Source organism: Helianthus annuus, chromosome 17 (assembly GCF_002127325.2).
Source record: "Helianthus annuus cultivar XRQ/B chromosome 17, HanXRQr2.0-SUNRISE, whole genome shotgun sequence".
In the NCBI taxonomy this organism is placed as follows: Eukaryota; Viridiplantae; Streptophyta; class Magnoliopsida; order Asterales; family Asteraceae; genus Helianthus; species Helianthus annuus.
In genome coordinates, this window is record NC_035449.2 from 93,763,134 (window position 1) to 93,786,408 (window position 23,275).

General features: G+C 31.4%; 3 long non-coding RNA genes across 3 annotated transcripts; all 3 read left to right on the forward strand.

Annotated features, from left to right (window-relative positions):
• Positions 1 to 14,964: 14,964 nt before the first annotated feature.
• LOC118489236 lies at positions 14,965 to 15,625 on the forward strand. Its single transcript, XR_004886838.1, has 3 exons — positions 14,965 to 15,040; positions 15,122 to 15,415; positions 15,588 to 15,625. It is a non-coding gene; the product is annotated as an uncharacterized LOC118489236 (long non-coding RNA).
• A 248-nt stretch (positions 15,626 to 15,873) lies between these two features.
• LOC110906193 lies at positions 15,874 to 17,467 on the forward strand. The gene is made up of 4 exons (XR_002573736.2): positions 15,874 to 16,060; positions 16,533 to 16,599; positions 16,721 to 16,870; positions 17,335 to 17,467. It is a non-coding gene; the product is annotated as an uncharacterized LOC110906193 (long non-coding RNA).
• A 1,509-nt stretch (positions 17,468 to 18,976) lies between these two features.
• Positions 18,977 to 19,704, forward strand: LOC110906192. Its single transcript, XR_002573735.2, has 3 exons — positions 18,977 to 19,038; positions 19,192 to 19,288; positions 19,627 to 19,704. It is a non-coding gene; the product is annotated as an uncharacterized LOC110906192 (long non-coding RNA).
• Positions 19,705 to 23,275: the final 3,571 nt, after the last annotated feature.

The window sequence follows — 23,275 nt, forward strand, 5'->3', positions numbered from 1 at the left end:
AAGGGTGACGAATGCGTCGAGTATCGCTTGATTCGATGTAAAGTGAGTAAGTTTAGGTAAGGGTAACTTTCAAATAATGGTATTTGTAAAATTTCCAACATAAAGTTGTACAACTGTCTTAGGGTGGATCCTGTAGATTGTAACATCTGCCTAAAACGAATCTTAGAAAAACCAACCCGTTTCGAAAATCGGATCTGAACCATAATAAATATAAAGGCGAATGTTTATAACTTATTATTTATATTTTGTCATGTAATAATCAAATGAACGTAAATATCTTTGAGATTTAAAAATGTTAATTTTATTAAAGATCTCGGTTAGATACTTGATTGTAAAACCGAAACTAAACGAAATAAATGAAAGTACAGAGATTTTATTATTACTTGTGATTTTTAGTTGTTAATTAATTCCATGTTGTTTATTGTTTTATTATACTAAAAACAATAATCAAATTAATACATCGGCTACCTAAATGATAGTCATCATCCTCAAACGAAGATCTCGATTAGACACTTAAAAAGCAGTTGTCATGAACAATGCTTTTTAATATATATATATATATATATATATATATATATATATATATATATGTATGTATATATAGGAATGGGATAAAATGAGAACCACATTGAGTTGTGAGAACCGTGAGAAATAGGCCATCCAAAAGATTTTTCCGAAATTTTTTTTCTCAAAAGTCATAAGAAAATCACTTGTTTCAGCAAAAAAAAAAATAAATTAAAAACATATAAAAGTATGGGGTTAAGAGTAAAAACATTAAAGATAAAAAAGAAAAAAAATAAAAACCAAAAGTGGGTACAACCCACCAAACATATGAGTACAACCCCTTATAATAACTCGTTTGTAAAACCAGAACCTAAACAAAATAAATGAAATTATGAATTTCTTTATTATTACTTGTGATTTTAATTCCTTTTTATTTATTGTTTTATTGTACTAAAAACAATAATCAAATTAATACATCAGTTACCTGAACGATAGTCATCATCCTCAAACGATGGTCAACCTAAATGAAGGTTATCATCTCAAACAATGGTGAATATGTTTCAAGCGAAGGTCCAAACAAAGGTTGTGTACTGCCAAACAAAAGTCACCTGCTGCAAACGAAAGTGACATGCAGAGTTTCATTTTGTAGAAACTGTTTCATGCATCCGATCAACCTCTAGACTCTTCATTTCTCACCATTTAGGATTGCTTAATGTCCTCATTAATTTTCTATTGATGGCTAGACTAAATGCACACTTATGGTCCATCATTAGGATAATTAAAAATCAAAACAATGCATCATTACATTTTATTCTTAGAACACCACCACTAAACCCAAAAGTTGCAACATTTTGAAGACATCCGATCAACCTCTAGACTCTTTGTTTCTCACCCTTTAGGATTGCTTAATGTGCCCATTAATTGTTTATTGATTGCTAGACTAAATGCACACTTATGATCGATGATTAGGCTAATTAAAAATCAAAACAATGCATCATTTACATTTTATTCTTAGAACACCACCACTAAACTCAAAAGTTCCAACATTTTAAAGAAAATTATCGACAATCACACCCTCAAAATCGGATCCCTGTAACAACCACCTACTAAATTCCTCCCCACTTTGCAATTTGGACAATAAGCCTACCAAGAACTTGGAGCTTTTTCTTTTTGTTGTCTTCCTCATTTCTCCATCAAGCTAGGTATATCTCTTTTATTTTAGGGTTCTATAAAACCTCTCTATCAATTCATATGATAGAGGGCAATATCTATATAAAGCTTATTTCTTGTTTTCTAGAATTCCTAGTTTTAGAATTTGGGGCTTTTGTTATAGGAAATATGTTTTGATTAAAATTGGATCTAAAATAATACTTGTCATCATATTAGTTAAGTTTGTAGATGTCAAACATGTTTGTTTTGGAATGTTGATTTCATCATGTATTATAGAGTAATATATAAAAATTGGTTTTCCTTAAAATAAAAAAGCTCATGAACTTTTTTCTGAATTTTTATAACATAAAAAGATTGTGAAATTTATAATGGATTACATGATCTATGGAATGGTCATTGATAAAATTTATGTTTAAACATAATCATAAGAAAGAAATGATTTTTGGAAAAATATGTATTTATATATATTGAAATTGGATTTTTATTAAAAAAGACATGTGATATGTAATACTATAAAAATGTGTATTTTTTTCTTTTTTGATATTTTAAGTTTCATAATTAGTAATTTATATGTAAAAGATATCTTTTGGATAAAGATATTTAAATGTGTATTTAATGACTAATGATCTTAATATATATTATAGTGACTAATGGGATTAATGCATTTTTAGTGGCTAATGAGATTAATAAATATATTGTATGTTTAATAGGATTAGTAGGTCATATAAATTATTTAGTCACATCTAATTATTAAATAGTTGATGTTGGTTTAGATTGGTAACTTTATTTAGATAAAAGCCCTAAGTATAGAATGTATTTATTTCATTTTATATAGTTTTGGTATGTTGGTTATTTAGTATTCTGGTTTCATATTTCTATAGGGTGACTTCTGTCTTTTAGAATTCTTCCTCGAACACTCGTGCGATTTTGCTTAAGGATTAACGGAACACAAATTATGAGTATATCTACCTCTTTCCCCCTTTTTATCACTTAAACTTTTTGGGATGTATCATGTGTCTCATTTATATGGTTTTCTATCTAAAGCAAATACATGCAAAATTAATGTGTTGCTACGTGTTTCGCACTTATGTTTCTATTGTTTCTAGTATCTATTGTTGCATATGCATGCATCTATGTGTTTACTCACTTTGTGTGATAGGTTTCTATTGTGGATTCGCGGTTGACTGTTTCCCCATGACCATGGGTTGAACTCGGTATCGCCACCTTTTAGATTCGCTCTTCGGGGCATGAATCTCATTGTGTCTGTTGTTTCTGTTATATTTGTTTCGAATTATATGTTATGGTTGTGGAGTTGTGGTGATTATGATTATTAAGAGTTATAGAACAATTACACTTGAGGATGCATGTTAATTTTTATTATATAAATAAAAACAATAAGGTAAAAATATTTTATTTTAAACTTAGATCTATTCACCGACATTATGTTGACCTAAAAACCTTTTTACGTATGATACAGGTACACAAGGTTGAAAGGATTGAAGTGAAGACACTTAGGATGTGCCTTAGTAATAATATGGACAATTGTTTATGGTTTTTATCTTTTGGATATTGTTTGAATTTTTGTTGGATATTTCTATGATTATGTGTGACAATTTAATTTGGATACTTTAAATAATTAAACTTTATAATAGTGTCTAAGCTATGAAAAATCCTCATGTCCCATACCATATTCGCTACGGATCGAGGTGTGATATAGATTCTCTATAAAGAGCTACAATGTGATATGTAATAACTTTTCTCATTGTGTTGGTATGTCGTACTGCATGTACGCCATTAACGTGGGAACCAATGGATCACATGTCACAGACCATTGATTCCATTTGCTTAGTTTCAACTATCGGAGATTTTTCTCTCACATAATAAGGGATAACACATTAATACTATCCCTTATTTATCTACTTCCAAATGAGATGAATAGTAAAACTTTATATTTTTAATGTGTTATCAAATATGATTAAAGGTAGCTTAAGAAAAAGTAAGCTCGTGTGTTTGATTTTTTGAAGTTAATCTAAAACTTGAAATCAACAAGAATCCCTTAACTACTCACACGCCATCCCTATGTTTAAAGCTTTAACACGCCATCATCGTAAAGGAAGATAACCTAAACATCATCATCATACTTTTTGTGACACCTAGTGATAACTGTCGTAAGGGTCATGCAAAAACCTAATTAAACTAGATAGCTAGAGTAAGTAGGGTATCGAATCTAGATGAGTCTGGTGGATAGTGTTATGAATTAAGTACTAAGAACTAATTGCAATAATGTAAAATTCGGTTGTTTGAGATTTTGATTTAGCAAACGACTAATTAAAACGAGTTGTAAACAATTGGAGAAAACAATGGTTCCTCCGGATGTTAGATTCAAAGTAAACTTCAGTTATGTGTTTAATTGTGACAATCACATAGACATGATTGTATAATTCAATTAACAAGTTGTGATTATTGAAAGACTACTTACTTTGATTGCAAACAATGAAAGGTTATCATATGAACAATCAATCGAAATTACCAACCCTAATCCCTATCAGATATATTACTAGAACTCTTGGGAATTGAATGAATCAGAACTAAAGTTTAAATAAAATCAGCCGGTTACAACTAGTCAATCAAATCAAAAGGTAAAAAGCATCGAATGCTTAGATTACCAAGTTCACAAACGAGTTTAAACACATAAAATATGTTCACTTACAAGAATCCTCCACCCGGAGGAAACCACTAGATGATTAGCCACTCATCTCGGTTGATTGATCGTCACAAGCTCGAATAATGGTTGATTACATCATCTTAATCTTGGATTTGATGAGAGGAATGATGAAAAGTGGTGAAGAGATGCCCAAAAAATATTCTTCTATCTCCCCAAAATCGTCCAAGAGGCAGTCCTTTCGGCATAAGGTTTCAAAACCCTTTAAACCCCCTTTTTGAAAGTCAACATGCGCTGCCAATGTGCTCTCGTCGTAGCCTACGGTTTGAGACTGTAGGTTATGGTTCGTAATTGTTGAAAATGCAGACACCCTCAACCGTAGGTTACACTAGTACAGCCGTAGCCTACAGTTTATAGCTCCTACTGCATCCCTGTTCATTGTACTAGACTGTAGCCTACACTAGTACCCCCGTAGCCTACGCCGGGTTTTGAACTTCCATTTTCCTTCACAACATGACTTTCATCAAATGACTAGAAGGCCCCTAGACTTCGTTCTTTCACGTTTTTTGCACTCCCAAGGTATCTTTCAACACGAAACAACTCCCTAATAGTATAATGTGTCTTGATTATCATCCTCAGTAGTTCTGCTTCATCACCAAGCATCCTAACTTCACCGAATTAAGCGATTAACTTGTAAAACCACAAATACTCGTAGTCATCACATTCAAGGCATGTAATCACTTAAAACACAATGAAACACATAAGATACCACACATTAAGGCTCGGGTTTCACCCTCTCCATCACATCCCCATACTTATCTTTTTTCGTCCCGAAAAATTACTTGCAATGGAATCACAATCAAATCACTGGTTTTCAATTTATTCGGTTACCTTATTAACAAGTCTAATCACGTATTAACTAAGATTGTAGGTATATGATCCACTTAAACCCAACCACCGGTTTCCAAGTCTTTAATCATGATCCATTAAGTTCAATTGCATTATTCGTCTGGACTCACACTCAAAAACCATACCGCCACCTAATCCCGCTTCAAGCTTATAAGATTACCGTTTTATATAAAAAACTCTTATGTATATTTGAGTAAATTTATGATGGATAATGGATGATGGTCATGAGCTTCGACATGCTTTTGTATACGATCAACTTAGCGGACATACCCCACCCGAGTCACCATCCTAGTGGTTAATGCCATAAGTTTCACATATTTATTTTTTCTTATTTTTTCTAACTCCACCTAGAGGGTATGTACCACCCGAGTCACCATCCCAGTGGCAATACCATAGGCTTTGTCAATACACAGCTAGCTTAAAATAATGGATAAATGGAATATTTTCGGGCGCCATCTTGTTTCAGATTTATTTTCATAAAAAGAAACAGATGTGCCATTTAACCGGAATACTTATAAGCTTTTCATTTATAACAACACCCCTTATTGTAACGCCTCGCTTTTTGTAAACTTTCCTTATTTAGCAAGTTTATTGTACTTTCCATTTATGGAAACTTGTATTCCTTTGTATTCGTATATCGTTCCAAACATTGTAATCCGAAACTTGAATCATAATGAAAATTCCATCTTTTATATACTTGTATTATTCATTATTCATAAATACTTGTCGATTATTCGTGTTACATACATACTTGATACCATTTACATGCAAACTTATACATATTCATACTTATTATATGTGCAAAATACATTTATACATTCCTTTATTTATGCACATCACTTATACATTGCACTTATACGCTTAAAACGCTTAAAACCGACAAAATCAAACAAAATTGGACATTGGGCTTTTGGGCCTAGCACTTTCGTGCGAATGGGCCTGGCCCATTCATCTGAGGCGCATCCGTCCCAAACTTCCATCCCAGTTTATAAATGCAAAGCTCATTCCTTCACTTCCAAATCTTCAACACCCGAAATTCTCTCTCGAGCAAACATTGAGCAGACCACTTGAAGCATATCTCAGTCACTCCTAAGTGAGTATTTAGCTCGTAAACAACTGGTTTCACTCTTATTCTTCTACCTTTCTTTGTTTTTATCAAACATTTTTACAAGATGCTTCACGAATCTTCCCTTGGTTTTCCAGATCTGCTTTAGCAACTGGTATGAACTCTCAAAATCAGTTGAGGACCACGTTGAAGGTGTAGTTAATCTTTCAAAAACCTTTTCACAAACTTTCTGACTTCGAACTCAGTTGGATCCGAGGTTCTTTGAGCTCACTAGCTAAGTCAATAACTCTATATTCAAGATTGAGCCAATTCCAGTTGAGTAGGTAGTTAGTTCAAACATAACCTAACTGATTTACCTAAGAAACAGTTGCAATCGTTCGAATGGCAGGCCCACTCGTCCGAGAGGGACATCCCTCTCGTATGAAAGGGAACCCCAGTTCGTCCGGATGCAACTGTTTCCCAAGTTCCGATGATTTTCAAGTATTAATGAATGACTGACCAGGTCACTATCTTCAATATAGACGATTTTGTAATGTCAGTATGTGTTCTGTGGGCACCTTGGTTTTCAATCATCATCATTGTAATAAGGTTTATTTCCTGTTCTGTACGAAAATCTCAAAAACAAAAAGAACAACTCTAAAATATTAAATTTTAGGATTTAAAGTACATAGTTTTTAAATCTTATGTTTCTTACATTCATATGTGTATTATATATACATAAAAGAACCAACGATTTTAACCTACACATAGCCTACATACATGTTGGTAATTTAACCTACATATGTGTAGGTTATACAAAAAGTGAAATTTTCCACATTTTGTTTTGAATTATAGTGTAAGAAACAATTTAGATAGATAGTAGATAGATAGATAAATAGATAAATGATTTATGAATTTTTAGATTTATTAATTAAAAAATAATTATCTACATTAAGTACGATTGAAAGACGGAAAAACTAAAAAATATATACTATAGTTAATGACACGTGTCCTTCGTTAGTTTACTTTATAATATGGTACTAGCTTACAAACCCGTGTATTACACGGATTGAATGACGAAAAAAATGTAAATTGTAAACTTATATATAATTCTTATTAGATAAATAGTAAAACAAAAGAAATAGTTCTATTTTCAGCTATTCAAAATAATTTTCTAAGTTTTCATTTCCCTCTTGAGATACTACAATCCATCTTATTATATGACTTAAAAAAAGTAACATGATCATAAAATTGTAAGTATTTTTAAAAATAATTATAAGTTATGAGGTTATACAAAATGAATTGTTATTAAATTCTACTATGTATATTAATGATATAAGAAATACTTCGATATAAATATTATTTTTGGATATTAATTAATATTTATTATATTATATTACTAGGTTTGAACCCCGTGTGTACACGGGCTGCATAAATGTATTTTTATATAATAAAAATAACAAAAAAAAGATATATCTTTAAAAAAACTCGTGTTTTGCACGTGTTGAATAAAATATAATGTCATATGTTAACACATACAGTTATCAAGATTTATCTTTTAAAAATGAATTGTGATATACTATTTACTTATTATAAAATTTTAGTTTGTTTTTTTATTTATTATTAGGTAAAAAACACATGTATTACATGGGGTTGAATCTCGTTTCTATGACACATTCAAATTATGAGATACAATGATTTTAGTTAATTTTATGCACCTTCATGCTTATTTGTTTATTTTATTCATAAAACACTCGTCTCAAATTTGTATTCAAGAGAGTTTACGGTACAAAAATGTGGAGATTGATCCTTGCGTTTTTATATATTTCATCATTATTTATGTATTATACCGTAAAATCGATCCTAGATGTTAATGTAATGTGCGATAAATGATAGGTTTAAACCAATTATAACAGTACACCTAATATTACAAAGTAGGGATGAGCATGGTACCCGTTCGGTACCGAACTGGTACCGATACCGAAAATCTCCAAAAGTGGGTACCGGTACCGAATAAACCCGGTATGGTACGGTTCGATACCAGTACCGGTTCGGTACCGGTATTTTGGTGTAAAAACTGGTAAATATCGGTACCGAACCGATACCGAAAAATGTATCCGGTTCGGTAATTTTGATACCGGTAACCGGTACCATTTGCTCATCCCTGTTACAAAGATGAAACTAAGTTGTCTAGAATTAACATTTGAAAGAATTGTGCAACTAAATAGTGAGTTTAAACCATTATAGCGATTCATCTAAAAACAAGTATAATTTGATAGAAGCATATGCCCCGGACCTAAAATAATTATCTATTCTAGCGAAAAAAAAAACAAGGCGAATTGGAAATAAATAATCCCACGTAACTCAATTTGGCCGATAATAATCCCAAGTCAGTTATTGGTCGATAATAATTCGAACTGGTCAATTTTTATTTATTAGTATAGGAAGATATTTTGTATACAAAAAAATTAATATGTAATAATTATTATTAAAGGTGAGAAGGCACCAGAGAGTGGCACGTGTACAAAAAAATTTTCATTTATTAGTATAGGATAGGAAGAGGAAGATATAAATATAGATATAGATTATAGCCTCTAAAATAAAAATAAATACTTTTAGACCATGTGTAGTGGGACGTTTTTTTTAAAAAAAATTCAAAAAAAAAAAAAAAGGCCGAATCACGCCCCTATCCCTTACATGCCGGCGTTATCGGGCGTTTTTCGAGAAAAAATTTGATTGGCGTTTTTCAAATCACGCCAAAAGGGCAAATTTTTTGGCCAATCAGATGGAGATAGCTGGAGGTTGGGCCGGAATGGGACGAATTCGAGCTGGAATGAGGTTTTGTGGCTGGCCGGAGTTGTTGCCGGAAAACCTGCATAAAAACCGAAGAAGATGATGGAATGCAGAAAAGGTTTTAAAAAGTTTAGTTTTTACAACTTTGGTCCCTATGGTTTAGATATGTTTTAAATTTAACTTTTGAACATTTGAATTTTGGTCCTTGTAATTTAGATATGTAATATTTTCTATTTAATTTTTGAAAAAAAATATTTAAGAATGTAATGTTTTTTATTTAAATGAAATTTAATTAGTTTTAATTAAAAATTTTAATAATTGTGTAATGATTGACAGGGCATTATTGGGCATTATCCCACTACGCCCTTTTCGTAAAAACGCCCAATAATGCCCTCTTGCTGACTGGACTGCCACATGGCGAAAAACGCCCAAGGGTAGGGGCATTATTCACTAAACCACTACGCATGCAAGGGCGGTTCTTAATAGGGCTGTGGCAGGGCCACGGCCCGAGCAAGTTTTTCGGCCGTAGTGCTAATTTTCCGCATTTCGATCGAAATTTTTTATATATACTATGTTTGGCCCGGGCTTGCCCGGGCTTCTTTTAGTGCCTGTGTCTTTCGGCCCTGGCACGTTCAACGGGCAAGATCCGCCACTGTATGCATGGTCTTATAAAAATCGTATTTTTTTCTCAAGAATACAATAAAATTAAATTATACAAAGTTATCTATGGATAACTAACATTTTACGATCATAAATAGATTTTTTCAAACAAATTATCACATATGAAGTGTCAACAAAAATTAACATTAACATAAATCAATATAATACATTTAAATGAATTGGAGGGGTCCGTGAAAGACGAACACATCAACGTAACTATTGGGTTTATTTTGGGATGGGCTTTTAAGTTATCTGCAACCAATTCCTTTGGAATGTTTTCAAATTCCATGGGATAAGTGATGGAAAGTTTAATTCCCTATGAATTTGAAGGATTTTTTCCAATTATAATTTCATCAGTTATTAACCAAACACATTTAAATTCCAGTTCCAATTCCTAGGAATTCCTGGAACCAAACGACCCCTTAATTTTATATGTACGTTTTTAATATATGTTAAATTTAATTATGGTACACTTTTAGAGCCAAATCGTTCGTAAGTTACTCAAGATCTGCTCGTTAAAAGCTCAAATCAAGTTGAGCTTGCACGGCCCCGAACCTCACCAAGGGAACGCAACCCCCTTGAACCCCTGAATTTCTTGGTTAATGAAATTACAATAGCCGTGGATAGACAAGCGTACACTTCACACCTTCTTACTTGCACCAATGTATATTGCAGTGGCGGGAACTAGCCCAAAAGGATAGGGTTATCCTAATTTTTTTTAGGATCATGGGTATACTTTATATAACAGAAACGAAATTGAGTGGTATTTTTACACTACCGAAATAGAGTTAAGGAGTATTTTTACACTACGTAGACGGGGTTGAAGGGTAGTCCGTACTACCCCTACTAACACTTTAAGTCCCCACTGGTATATTGTAATGTTTCATTTAGTCTTTAAGTAACCAAAATATCTCAATAACACTAAAATCATCAACTTACAAGAACCATCTTTTTCCAATTCAAATACCTAAAATGTGAAGAATGAAATGTGAAGTGTGAAATGAAAAGGCTTGTGCGTTATTTTTAATGACATGTGAAGTAAAAGTGTAGAGCAAGATTAGTTGTAACGATTTCCAATTTTTTAAACAGATCTGACCAGTGTACTAGTAAGTAACATTGACCAGTTCAATTATCGGTATTTATTTGGTTGATTCAAAAGTCATGATTATGTTTTGATATGTTTTGTGACTTTAGGTTCTTTTATTTTCAAAAATCACATGACAATTAATGTATTGACAAAGCAATCAAAACATATTTCGGTCTACATTATTTATGTCAAAATATTAATATAATATCACTAATTCTCTTAACCCATTATATTATATTATATATCTAACAAACTAGCTTACAACCCCGTGTATTACACGGGTTGTATGACGAAAAATGTAAATTATAAACTTATGTATAATCCTTATTAATGAAATGACTTATTTAGATAAATTAGTAAAACAAAAGAACAGTTATATTTTCGTTACCTGTACATGTGATTTGATACTTTATTAGTAATTATTGTTTATATCCAAATAATATATTTTATCTTAACAAATATATATGATTAGGGTAAAATGAAAACTTCTACGAGTTGTGAGAACTTAGAGAACTCAACCTTACAAAAGGTTTTTTGAATTTTTTACAGAGGGTGTGAATGAGCGGTTAGAGGCTTAAGTTGTTAAACTTTTTGATTTTGGATTCAAGTGGTTACCACTAAAACATAGGGACTTAAAAAGTAATTTACTATTATAATTAATTACATAGTTAGTCCCTGTGGTTTGCACAAAATAACCTACTTAGGTACTAATAGTTTAAAATCACCTTCTAGGGTATTAACTTTTCATTTTGTAACATTTGAAGGTATTAACTTTTAGGGTATTAACATAGTTAGTCCCTGTGGTTTGTATAAAATAACATACTTAGGTACTAATAGAATGTGATTTTAAACTTACAAATAACGTTAATACCTCTAAACATTACAAAATGAAAAGTTAATACCCTAGAATGTGATTTTAAACTATTAGTACTAAGTATGTTACTTTATACAAACCACAGGGACTAACTATATAATTAACTCTTACTATTAATTAATTTGAAATTATACGTTTGATCTCTAACTATATTAAATAATATTATACTTATTATATTATTTGATACATTTATATTTGTTATAGATAATTATTAATTAAATTTGAATTTAGACGTTTATCTCTAACTATATTAATTAATATTATATTATATTTTGTGCATAAAATTAATATGTAATACTATTATTAAAAGGGATGAGGCACCAGAGAGTGACACGTGTACAAAAAGATTTTCATTTATTAGTATAGGAAGATTCAAAGAGGTTATACAGTAATTATCTATATATATTAATAAAGGAGATGATTTGGGCTATTTGTCCTTGGATGGTGAAGCCAATTTGATGATGTGGCAAGCATTGGTTTAGTGGGCTTTGATTTTGGGAGGGAATCCATCTCAATTCTCAATACACAAACCAAAATTCTAAAAACACAAACCAAAAAAGAAGTGAACGCGGGATCCGGCAATTTTCGGGTCGGATGTATGGGTTTTCCAAACCCGTGTATATAAGGCATCTAAAAAACCTAAACTTCTCTACATCCACATTCTTCTCCTTCGCCGCATCATACTTGAAACCCTAGATTCACATCTCAGCTACGCTATTCCAGATCATATTGCCTCTTCTGCAATTTCTCTCACATCTCAGTTCTTCCAGGTATGTTGATTTTGTATTTGATATGGATTTATACCTTTCTTCTTGCTCTCAAACCCTATTGTATCTTCCCCATTCACGTTTCCTAAATTTGAGTTTTTTCTTTTTTTTTGCAATCAAACACTAATTTCTAATCACCAAACCCTAATCCCGCTACGCAGTTCTCCCTCAACCTCAGTTCCGCCATTCAGCGATTTCACTTTGGATCTTGATGATTAGGTAATGAATGTGAGCGATTTCACTTTGAATCTTGATGTTTTGTATCAGAATTCCTATATTTTATAATGTGTTTTTCTTTCTTCAAAGTTCAAAAGGTAGATTGTATGAGGATATGAACACTTCTCTCGCCATTGAAGAATATATAAACGGTACAGTTGTTTGTAAATTCTTTTGGATATGAATTATTTCTGTACATTGGTTATTGTATGTATACAAGTATTAGGTTTGATATCCAGTATTTTGTTTACAATTTAAAAGTTTTAAGACGCACACCAAGTGCTTGATGAAATGCTACAGCAAAAGTGATTTCTATTTCACATGTTACTAATTGGGTTCTTAGTGTTCCTTGCTCTTTGATTACAAATTTATTTTGTAATTTAATTTTTCTATAATAGTCTATACATTATAATAGTTATACATATAAGTTGCTTTCTAATTGTTGATGTCAACTTTGTTCCAAAACAGTTATGGAATATGTGGCTGGAGGAGAGCTATTTGACAAGTTTGTAGCGCAACGCTTCAGTGACGATGAGGTTCTACTACCACGTATACCAAATGATTTATTTGTTTTAGATGATACATGTAAATCATTCTGGCTTCAACTTATGTGTCGCTTACCCAACTTTGCTATTTTTTTTGTATAGATATAATGACTTTACTTATGTGAAAAGATACATTAACTGAAGAGGAAGCTTGGTTTTATGTCGGAGAAACTGTTTTGGCAATCGAATCCATTCACAAACATAACTATATTCAGAGGTTATAACAATTTTCCTTAATTCACTTCATACAAACACGTGATGGGTTTTTTTTTTTATCAGAAATGTAATGTTTTTTAACTGTGACACGGATATTAAACTTGATAACTTGCTGCTTGATAAATTCGGCCACATGAAACTATTAGATTTTGGATTATGTAAACCGTTAGACTGCACTAATCTTCAGGAAAATGATTTCACTGCTGCAAAGAACTTAAGTGGGGCTCTTCAAAGTGACGGACGCCCTGCTGTACCGAGACGCACTCAACAGGAGCAATTGCAACATTGGCAGAGAAATAGGAGGATGCTGGTATGTTATTTTTGTTTAGAGTAAAATGCGATTTTTGTCGCTGAGGTTTGGCCAGTTTTGCGACTTTTGTCCAAAGGTTTGTTTTTCCGCATCTAGATCCAAAAGTTTTGATGAATAGTAGGACCCGATGTTAACATGTGTGTGTAGGCAATTGATGAATATTGAATGTATATGTTACAAATAAAGATATGTATGTTGTGTTGATGTAGATTGGAGCTCATCAATTCAAGGTTAGCAATGGGGATTGCATATTCACAGAAAAGTTAAAGTTCTATGAAGTGAATGATAAGGTTAGCTTAGCTTGAATTTACTCTAGAATATGGTTATGTTTACCATTTCATTAGCAGATATAAGCACACATGTCTTGTATTGAGAAAGCATGTAAATTTGCTCTTTTTAGTTTAAACAAGAGGCGGTTAGAGTATGAACACGTTAGGTGTTTTTCTTGATGGTGTTGTAGAAGAGCAAGTAAGAATAATTTGAACATACGCTTTCATCGCTTATAATAATTATATAAACCTGAAGCTTTATAATAATAAAATCACTTCTTATTTGTATGAGTATATAAGCAATAAGAATCACTTAAAAATAAATGGGATTGATGCATTCTTTCAGATCATTAAATTGTATTTAGTTTTTAATTTGATGAATTGCAATGATGCTATTACCCCACATTGAATGAAGTTTATCTTTATTGGGTGGAATCATAATTTGTGTAGTTCCGTAGAAGTTTTAGGCTCTTACAAATAGTTTATTTTTTCTAATGAAAATGAGTTTCACATTCTTTTCTTCTTCTTTGCAGGCCTTAGATGCAAAATTAATTATCTTTAAGAAAAAGAGAAGAAAGAATTATTGATGAATAAAATGTCATAGACAGGTAAAGATAGATGTTTGCTATTTCAACCCATTTAATTATAAATTGGTTGATCTGGGTTAATTGGGTTGATCTGGGTTATGTTCTATTTTAATGGGTCAAATTGTTAAAATAATGCTAAAAATATGAATTGAAAACTGTCTATAGATTGTTTTTGCTAATCACTTTCTCCACAACTTAATATTGTTTTTGCTAATCACTTTCTCCACAACTTAATTATTATAATAACACTATAGTGTGTGCTGTCATGTTTGAAATGTTAATTGCATACATTATAACATTGATTAATCAATTTTAATTTGTATCAATGCGTTTCGCAGAGGTGAGTTTATTCACCATGTTAAATCCGTGTCAATGTCTAATTTTACTTCACAAGAAGTTGAAGCCCTTAAAGAAGGCAGTAATCAGGTACAGATATCATCTAATATTATTTTCTGTCGGGGGAATTTGTTTATTTACTCACACGATATTTACAATTTACTTCTCCAGCGTGCAATGGAAACATTTATAAGAGATTGGGACCCACGAGAACATAGACTTCTACATAACAGGTGATGCACTTTTATACTTTTACGTTTTTACATTTAGTGTTTGAGTAGAAAGAATGTTAATTTAGTTTTTTATGCATGCTCGCTATTACAGCAATGTGGAGAAAGTTTGAGATATTATAAAGAGTGTCTACGTGGATAAGAAGTTTTTCACTTCAAAGGCGTCCGGAAAACCTCCTAGAGATGCAATGGATGGTTCGGTTCTATATTGGATGTGATGGAAGTTGTTTTGAAGGTAGTTTATTCCTACTTCGTATATTGTGTTTGAATATATGTTGTAGTATTTGGTTGTGAAAGATATTGGAGAGACTTTTTATGGTGTGGTAAATTGGAGAGACTTTTTGTTGCTGTTAATAGTATATGTTGCACAATAAAAGAACTTTATTTTGTTTATTATGGAATGACAGGCATTTGCACCAAGGAGGTACTATGAAATCGACCTCCATTAACGACGTGAAGATGTATACAGTTGCAGGATAACATCGCTCGCTGGCCACTTGGCTACCGCCGAAGAAGCTTAGAGCTCTCCGCAAAGACAAAAGTATGGATTTTGCTTATTGTTTTTAGTTTCGTTAATAAACTTGATTGTGAATTTGATCTGTTAGATGTGGTATTTTTTTTTCATTAGCTATACAAGAATTGTTGTATTCTTTATTTAATGGTGTTATTTCTATGAAAAGATTACACGGAAAGGGTGGATTTGATCTAAGATTTAAGATTTGTCAACGTTCTAAAGCCATTGGTACATAATTGCACACCAATTACTCGACAAAATGTCTCAATGAAGTGCTGCCATAAAAATTGAAGTCATAACGATGTCCAGCAGAGTTCCAGCAATAAGCAACTAACACACTTCTACTACAAATTGCACCACCAATATGTAAGTTTAAGTGCACAAGAATTGTTAATTTGCAAAAAAAAAAAAAGAAAAAAAAAGAAACCATTTAAATATTTTATACTCTATTACAAGAATTGATATTTTGTCAAAAATCCAATTTATGGAGTGGATTTGGTCCACCAGGCACAAGTTGCTCTTATTCGTTCACTTGATTTAGTTGTCTAACCTTCATAGCTGCATTGCCTTATTATTACTATCGTATTGTTTTTATATGAATTAAATATTTAAATTTCCTTACTTGTGTTAAATATATTTACTAATTTTTCTGTTGCTTTATTAATAATAATTTTTTAGTAAAAGTAAATTATAAATGTGCATCATAACCCGTCAATAAGTTTATAGTTTGTACATAAAATCATGGGACCGCCATTGGTACAGCATGGTAGCATACTATCGACACCAAAGTTGATTTTATGTAGTTAAACGCTTATCATTTGGTTGGTTCTTTTTGTAGAATGGACTCGATTTACTAAGGGAAAGATTTTGGCAAATCGAAGGATATGATCTTCAAAAGGACTCGGGTATCTTTAAATTGTATTTTCACTTTGTCACTAATTTGGGTCACTTGTCACTGAGAGCTGCTTGATAAAGATGAGAATCTATATCTCTAATAAAATTTTTATTTTATTTTTAAATTTTTAGGAAACTAACTAATTTTAAGAACACTAATCATGGATTCTTCTGAAGATCGCTGCAACCAAGGTGATTTCGAATTTGCGTTTAACAATAACAACTTCTCTGATCGTGTTCTTCGCATCTATATCTTTGATGAGTCTACACAGTCCCCATTAGGTACCAATATACCTACTATTATCACTTATTTTCTGTTTTTTTTTTTAATTTTATCATCATAAGCATAAATTGGGACACTGATTTTTTACACCAAAAGCTCTAGAAATCACATGCTAGCAAAGCCTCACCTATATTTGTTTAATGAAAAACCGTAACTTAGTTCATTACGGGGCAAGGCCGGCTGTTTCAGCTACGGGTGAGCATATCGGTTACGGTTCGGTTAATGGGATAATCCATAACCATAACCGATAGCTCGGTTATGGGATAATTCATAACGGTAACCGTAACCGTAACCGACCATTGGCATCGGTTAAGTTCGGTTAATCCTCGGTTACGATTAAGTTTCGGATATTGTTCGGGTAACGCATTATTAAAAAAAGTGTGGCATATTGCAATTTTGCTGTATTATTTAAAATAGATCGGTTGTTGGTCGGGTTAACGCATTATTCATTATTGAGTTTCAGGTGTTTTCGGAAGCTTCAAATGAAGAAAAGTAAGCTGCAAGTGCATCTGAAGCTGCAAATGAAGAAGGGATGATGGAAACGAGAGAATAGATATCTATTTATAAATGAAGAAGATGAAACACAATCGGTTCGGTTTGGTTCGGTTCGGTTATGTTCGGTTATGAAGATCATCTTATACATAACTAACCATAACCGAATGGTTCGGTTATGAGATCTCCATAACCATAAAATGTCGCAAGTAAGACAACAAATGTGGTGTACAAGGAGATTTTTAGTGAAATTTGAAATTTATTTTGTACTTTTTAAACTATCCTATATATTTTTAACTATATTTATTAAATATAGAATTAATTTTCTATCTTCTTTTTTTATTTTTTGATTTTTTTGTGATTTTTTTCATTTTTAGTGTTTTTTTTATTATATTTTTTTTAATATGGATCGATCCGGATAGTGATCCATCCATTTAAAATTATTTGGATATTGATCGGATCAAATGTAGTCTACAAGGAAGTTTTTTACGGCATTTGAATAGCTTTCTGTTTTTTTTCTTCCAATGTATGTATTTGTACAGAATATTTCATTTCAAAGTAAATAATATGGTTTTGGTTGAAACCCGCGTATTAAGCGGGCATTCCTAAAATTACAAAAGTGAGGTGTGGCGTGGAGTTTTTGAATGGTTTAGTGTTAGAAGAAAAAGTAAGTTTGTAATGGTTAAAGTTTGGAATGATGTGGCAAGTGATGTGACGGGTTTGGATTTTGGGCTTTAACCAGCCTTTTGCATGCTCTTAGTATGAAGACTGATTATGATTAGATGCTTTTAGTATGATAACTGATATCTGAATCACCTTATGTCAAGAGAAGAGATGCTTCCAACAACTCATAAAATTTTGAAAAAAGTAGAGTTGCATTTGTCTTTAAATTTAATTGCCCAACTAATCTACATTTGAAAATTATTTTTAATTTTGAAGACGTTAACATTTAATTAATATACCTTATTAGTCACGCATTATTCATTATTTAAAATATATATAAAATTGTGTTTAAGAAAATTTAAATATATGGTTGGACACGGGATCCGGCATATATTGGGTCGGACTTTTTTGGTCTCACATAATAACCCATTAACAATATGGATATTATATAAGGTTTCATAACCTCATTTCTCTAAACCCTAGATATCAGCCACCATGTTCCTCCTCCTTCTTCCTTACGATTCCTTTCAAAATGTTCCTCCTTCTTCTTCATTGTTGTTCTACGATTCGAACTCTACAATCGATCGGTATGTAATAATCATTTTGATATCTGTTATTTTGATTGTTAATTTCATCCATCTTTGTTGGTTTATCCCGTCTTTATTATTAATGTTGTTTATATGGTTTTTTCACATATAATCGGCGATTCCTTTATTGTTACGATTCCAAGTGTAAATCAGGTTAGTATTATTTGTTATTCCAATTGTTATTATGTTATATATTTGATCGTTCTTTCCCATTTGTAACGTGAATGTTTATATAATTTTTTCACATGTAATCAGCGGCGATTGTTTCCGGTTCTTATTCCATAAGTAAATCATTTCAGTATTATTTGTGATTCCGATTGTTAATTTTGTATATCTTTCATTCTTATGTGGCTAGATTTATATGTCATGCCAATTTTTTGGGGAAAAGCAATCGAAACCTTGCTGAGTGCGACATTTATCATCAGGTTAGAAATAAAAAAATAGTATCTTTGCATTATAGTTTCCCTTTAATTTCTTTGTTGATTATATGTGGTTTAAGATTCAAACTTAATCACCATCGTTGTTTCTTTGTTTTTTGACCTCCATCTGCTACTGATATGTTTTTTTAATTGAAATAGGTATGAAACTTCTATTTATTTATGGCTGACCTCCATATCTCTCTACCTATTGACTTGGATCTGCATATTCAATCAAGAATCTTTAAAAACATCTAAGGTAAACCTACATGATGATGGCTAAATATTGTTTGTTTATGTTGTTCGATCTTCAATTTATTCAAGAAAAGTTAAGCTTTTGATGTTGAAAACCGTTTCGGCAGTTGGTAATGTTTGTTGTTGTTCTTATTTTTTGTAGATCATTAAACATATAGAGAATGTATGTAAACAATATTAGATTGTTATGTGTTTTAAGTATTTTAACTCAATTTTAAAGAATTTTCATGTATTTTTTGTTTTGTTGTTTATGATTTACATTATCTGATTTGAATGTTATGAGGGGATTATTTTTTGTGGATGTCTTTATTGAGTGATGTTGTTATTGATTCTTTTGTTTAGGTTTAAATTTTTTCATGAATAAACCTAAATGTTATGCCACTGCCGGACTATCAATCTTCGTCGAACATGTTACAGGTAATTTTCTTTTGATAGTTTTTTTTTCTTAATTTTTGATCCCTTATAGTTTTAGGTTTCATCATTTATGCTCAGTTTTTTTACTGTCTTTTTTTAGTAATAAATTTTGTATTGTATTAATTATCAATCCATTAAGGAATTTGTATATTTTTATTGTCTGATATGTTTTTTTTCGGAATATTGATTGTGTTTCTAAAAATAAATATTTTTTAAAATTTTTTGAAATCGTTCCTTTTTTTTGTTTTATAAGTTTCTCCCGTTATTATGAGTATGTTTCTATAAATAGTTTACCGTTTTATTTTTTTTAAGCGTTCATAATTAAATTGCAGATATGGATAAGAGTAACAACAATCCATCATTTTAAAGCTGATTGAGTAAGATGACCCATTATTTTTGATATGTTTATTGGTTTTCTAATTACTATTCATATTTTAATATAGCTGATGTTTATCTTTTGTTTTATTTTTTAATAAACTCATAGGAAATACCTAATGACTTTGCTTCAATGATGTGGGGAGAGCAACCACCTTAAAAATAATCTGTTAAGATTGTTGATGGCAACAAGTTATGGTTTGTAAGACGGAAAAAAACTGATTTGGGCCCTGTACTTGGTGATGGCTTCACCAAAGTTGTTTGGGACAGTCGTATAACAAAAAATGACTATCTTATGTTTCAGTCATATTTTTTTCATCACTCTTTAAATTTCCAGTAACTTTTCATGTATTGTACTATCATTTCTACGTATTTTCATGTTTTCCATTGATGATAAACCTATGTTAGTTTTAATTATTTTTTTAGAAGATAAAAGTTTTTATTCTATAATTATAACCGTGTGTTATGATGTTTTATTTTAGCTTTCTGCTGGTGTTTAGAAAATGCATAATGTGTTCAAACAACTATATTCATCTTCTTCTGAACTTCCAATGAATATCGTCGCTAATGATTGTTCCTTTGCTTCTTATTTTGTTTTATCATATATTATTTTTTAAAACATTGAAGAGACTAATGAAATTCTTTTTTCCCAAAATCTTTCAGATTTCAGATGTTGGTTCTCTTACATTATGAAAGGTAATTCCTGAATGACGTCTTGAACGTCTTAAAGTAGAAGTTAAAGAAGAAGTTGCTGCTTAAAGTGTTTAGTATTAGGGTTTATAAATGTTTTTTCTCAGTATTACATTTTATAAATGTTTACTTCTACAGACGTTCGTATCATCGATTAATCTACCCTATTCATCATGAAATTTTCATTTATTCATATATATGTATATATATTATTTTAGAAACATAGATTAACAACCCGGGAGTATTTCTGGGTTATAACCTAGTGTATTAACAAATTCAAAGAGATTGATTGGGTGAAGTGGGTGGTGCCTCCAATGAATGGATGTCACTTGGCAATTTGGCATCCACCATGTAAATTTTTTTTTTGTTTCTATATATTTGCAGAGAGAAAATTAACATAGCACTATGTTTTTTTTGTGGTATGGGCTATAATTTAAAATCCGGTCGGCGTGGGTTCGATTCACCCCTTGTATAGTTTTTTGATTCATAATAATTTTTGTTTAACTAAAGGAAAAAAATTGCAAATCAAAAGGTTAAGTGGACTAATTAGTGTATCTTTTATATGTGATATTTCTTTTATATATTTAACAGTGACTTAGTGTTAACTACATGACTTAATTTTTTATTTTTTCTTATTATATTCTTTTAGAGTTTTTTTCTTAAGTTAAATTAATCAAAGTAAATGTATTTGTATATAGTTTGTGGTAATTTTTCAGATTTAGGGCTATTACAATCGAACAACATTGGTACTGATAGTAGTATCATCTGAACCGGTACTGATATTCGTTTTATAGTTTCCGATTGTTATAGCGAGTGCCGATAACATAACAAACTAAAGTAAAACCGTGTAAGTTCCCGACGCGAAGCGCGGGAATCCCGCTTGTATCCTACATTTATAAAGAGGGTTAACAGTAACTATTTTTTTATTATTACTTTGAAAAGGTTGAGCCAATAAAGGGCTACCACCCGTATTCCACTTACATTTTTTATTTTCTTTTTAATTTTTTCACACCGTAGAATCTATACTATCTATTAAAGGAGCTTAGATGATGACCTCACTTTGCTTATGTGTCAACTTCTTAGGTATGCCACGTAGGATCTGATGATATCATAATTCGGATATATAACTATATAAATAAATCTATAGTTTTGGCTCCATTTTCAAACCTGACTTCATTTTTCAAACCTTACTTCAAATATAGTTTTGATTCCATTTTCAAAATTTAAACACATCTCTCTCTCAAATACAAGCTCTAATTTCAAACCTGACTTAATTTTCAAAATTCAAGCTCTCTTTTCAAACGTGCATCTCTCTCTCTCAAATATCGGAAAAGAAAGGGGCGTCAATCAAGAACCCTAATTCATTCTGACGGAGAACAAGAAGATGAATTCAGAGATCAACGGTCTAATGATTCAGAGATCAACAAGAAGATGAATTCTGACATGTATAGATTTGGTAACGAAGAGGATGATGGTGGTGTTTCGGGTTGCAGAAGCGACGATGGTGGTGACCTTCAATTGCTGAATTTGTTTCATATATGTGTAGATCCAAAAACCCTAATGTATTTATTCTAACTGTTTTGAGCTTTAATTTTTAACCTAATAGTTGATTTATCAAAATATGTTTGAAATTTTGAGTAGATTTAACTGATTTAAGTGTGTTTGTAAGTTTGTTTGCACTTATTTTGATGTTTTGAGGTATTTATTTTGAATAGATCTAAATGATTTAAGAGTATAGATTCTAATTAGGTTAAGGATTTGAGCTTTATTTTTGACCTAACTGTTGATTTTTTTTATTATAGGTTTGAAATATTGAATAGATCCGTTGCATTTTGAGAAGAACCGGTTGAATCGCCTGAATTTGCTTAATTGAACATGTTCATGTGGTTTAAACAAGAGCAATGAAAATTGTGGTCAGGTTGCAGATATGTTAATTTTGGAGCTATTTGGTTAGAACGTTGCAGATGCGAAATATCCTTACTAAATTTGGTGAATACAAACGCTTCGGATTGTTTTGGTGAATACAAATGCTTCGGACTGTGTTGATTTGTGAGGTTTTGGTGTGTGCTGCCAGGTTTAGAAGAAGAGGATGTTCCTCAAGTGTACTCAAAAGGGCCAAATCTTGGTATGTAATCCTTTAATATTTGTGGTAATTTGCTGTATTTTAGAAAATAGGGTTCTAATTTGGGGTTTTTCATTACATGTAGTGTTTTCATAGAGCTCTGCTGTCAACTGTTTTCTATCAGGTAGAAGATCTCTGTTTTAAAATTGCTGATGAAAATTGTTGATAATTAAAATTGCGTAGAGTTTAGTTCATGAAATTAGGTATTTAGCTAATTTAAAGATCCTTTCTATTTGCTCAAACTAATTGATGTCTCTTGCGTAGGTAGACTGTATCTGATGTAAGACTAATTGATTATTGGAACTTGTATGATTCTGTGACAGGACATGATAATAAGGAAAAGAAATAAAAATGTTAAAGTTAAAGAGGGGGGGGGGATTATGTATGCTG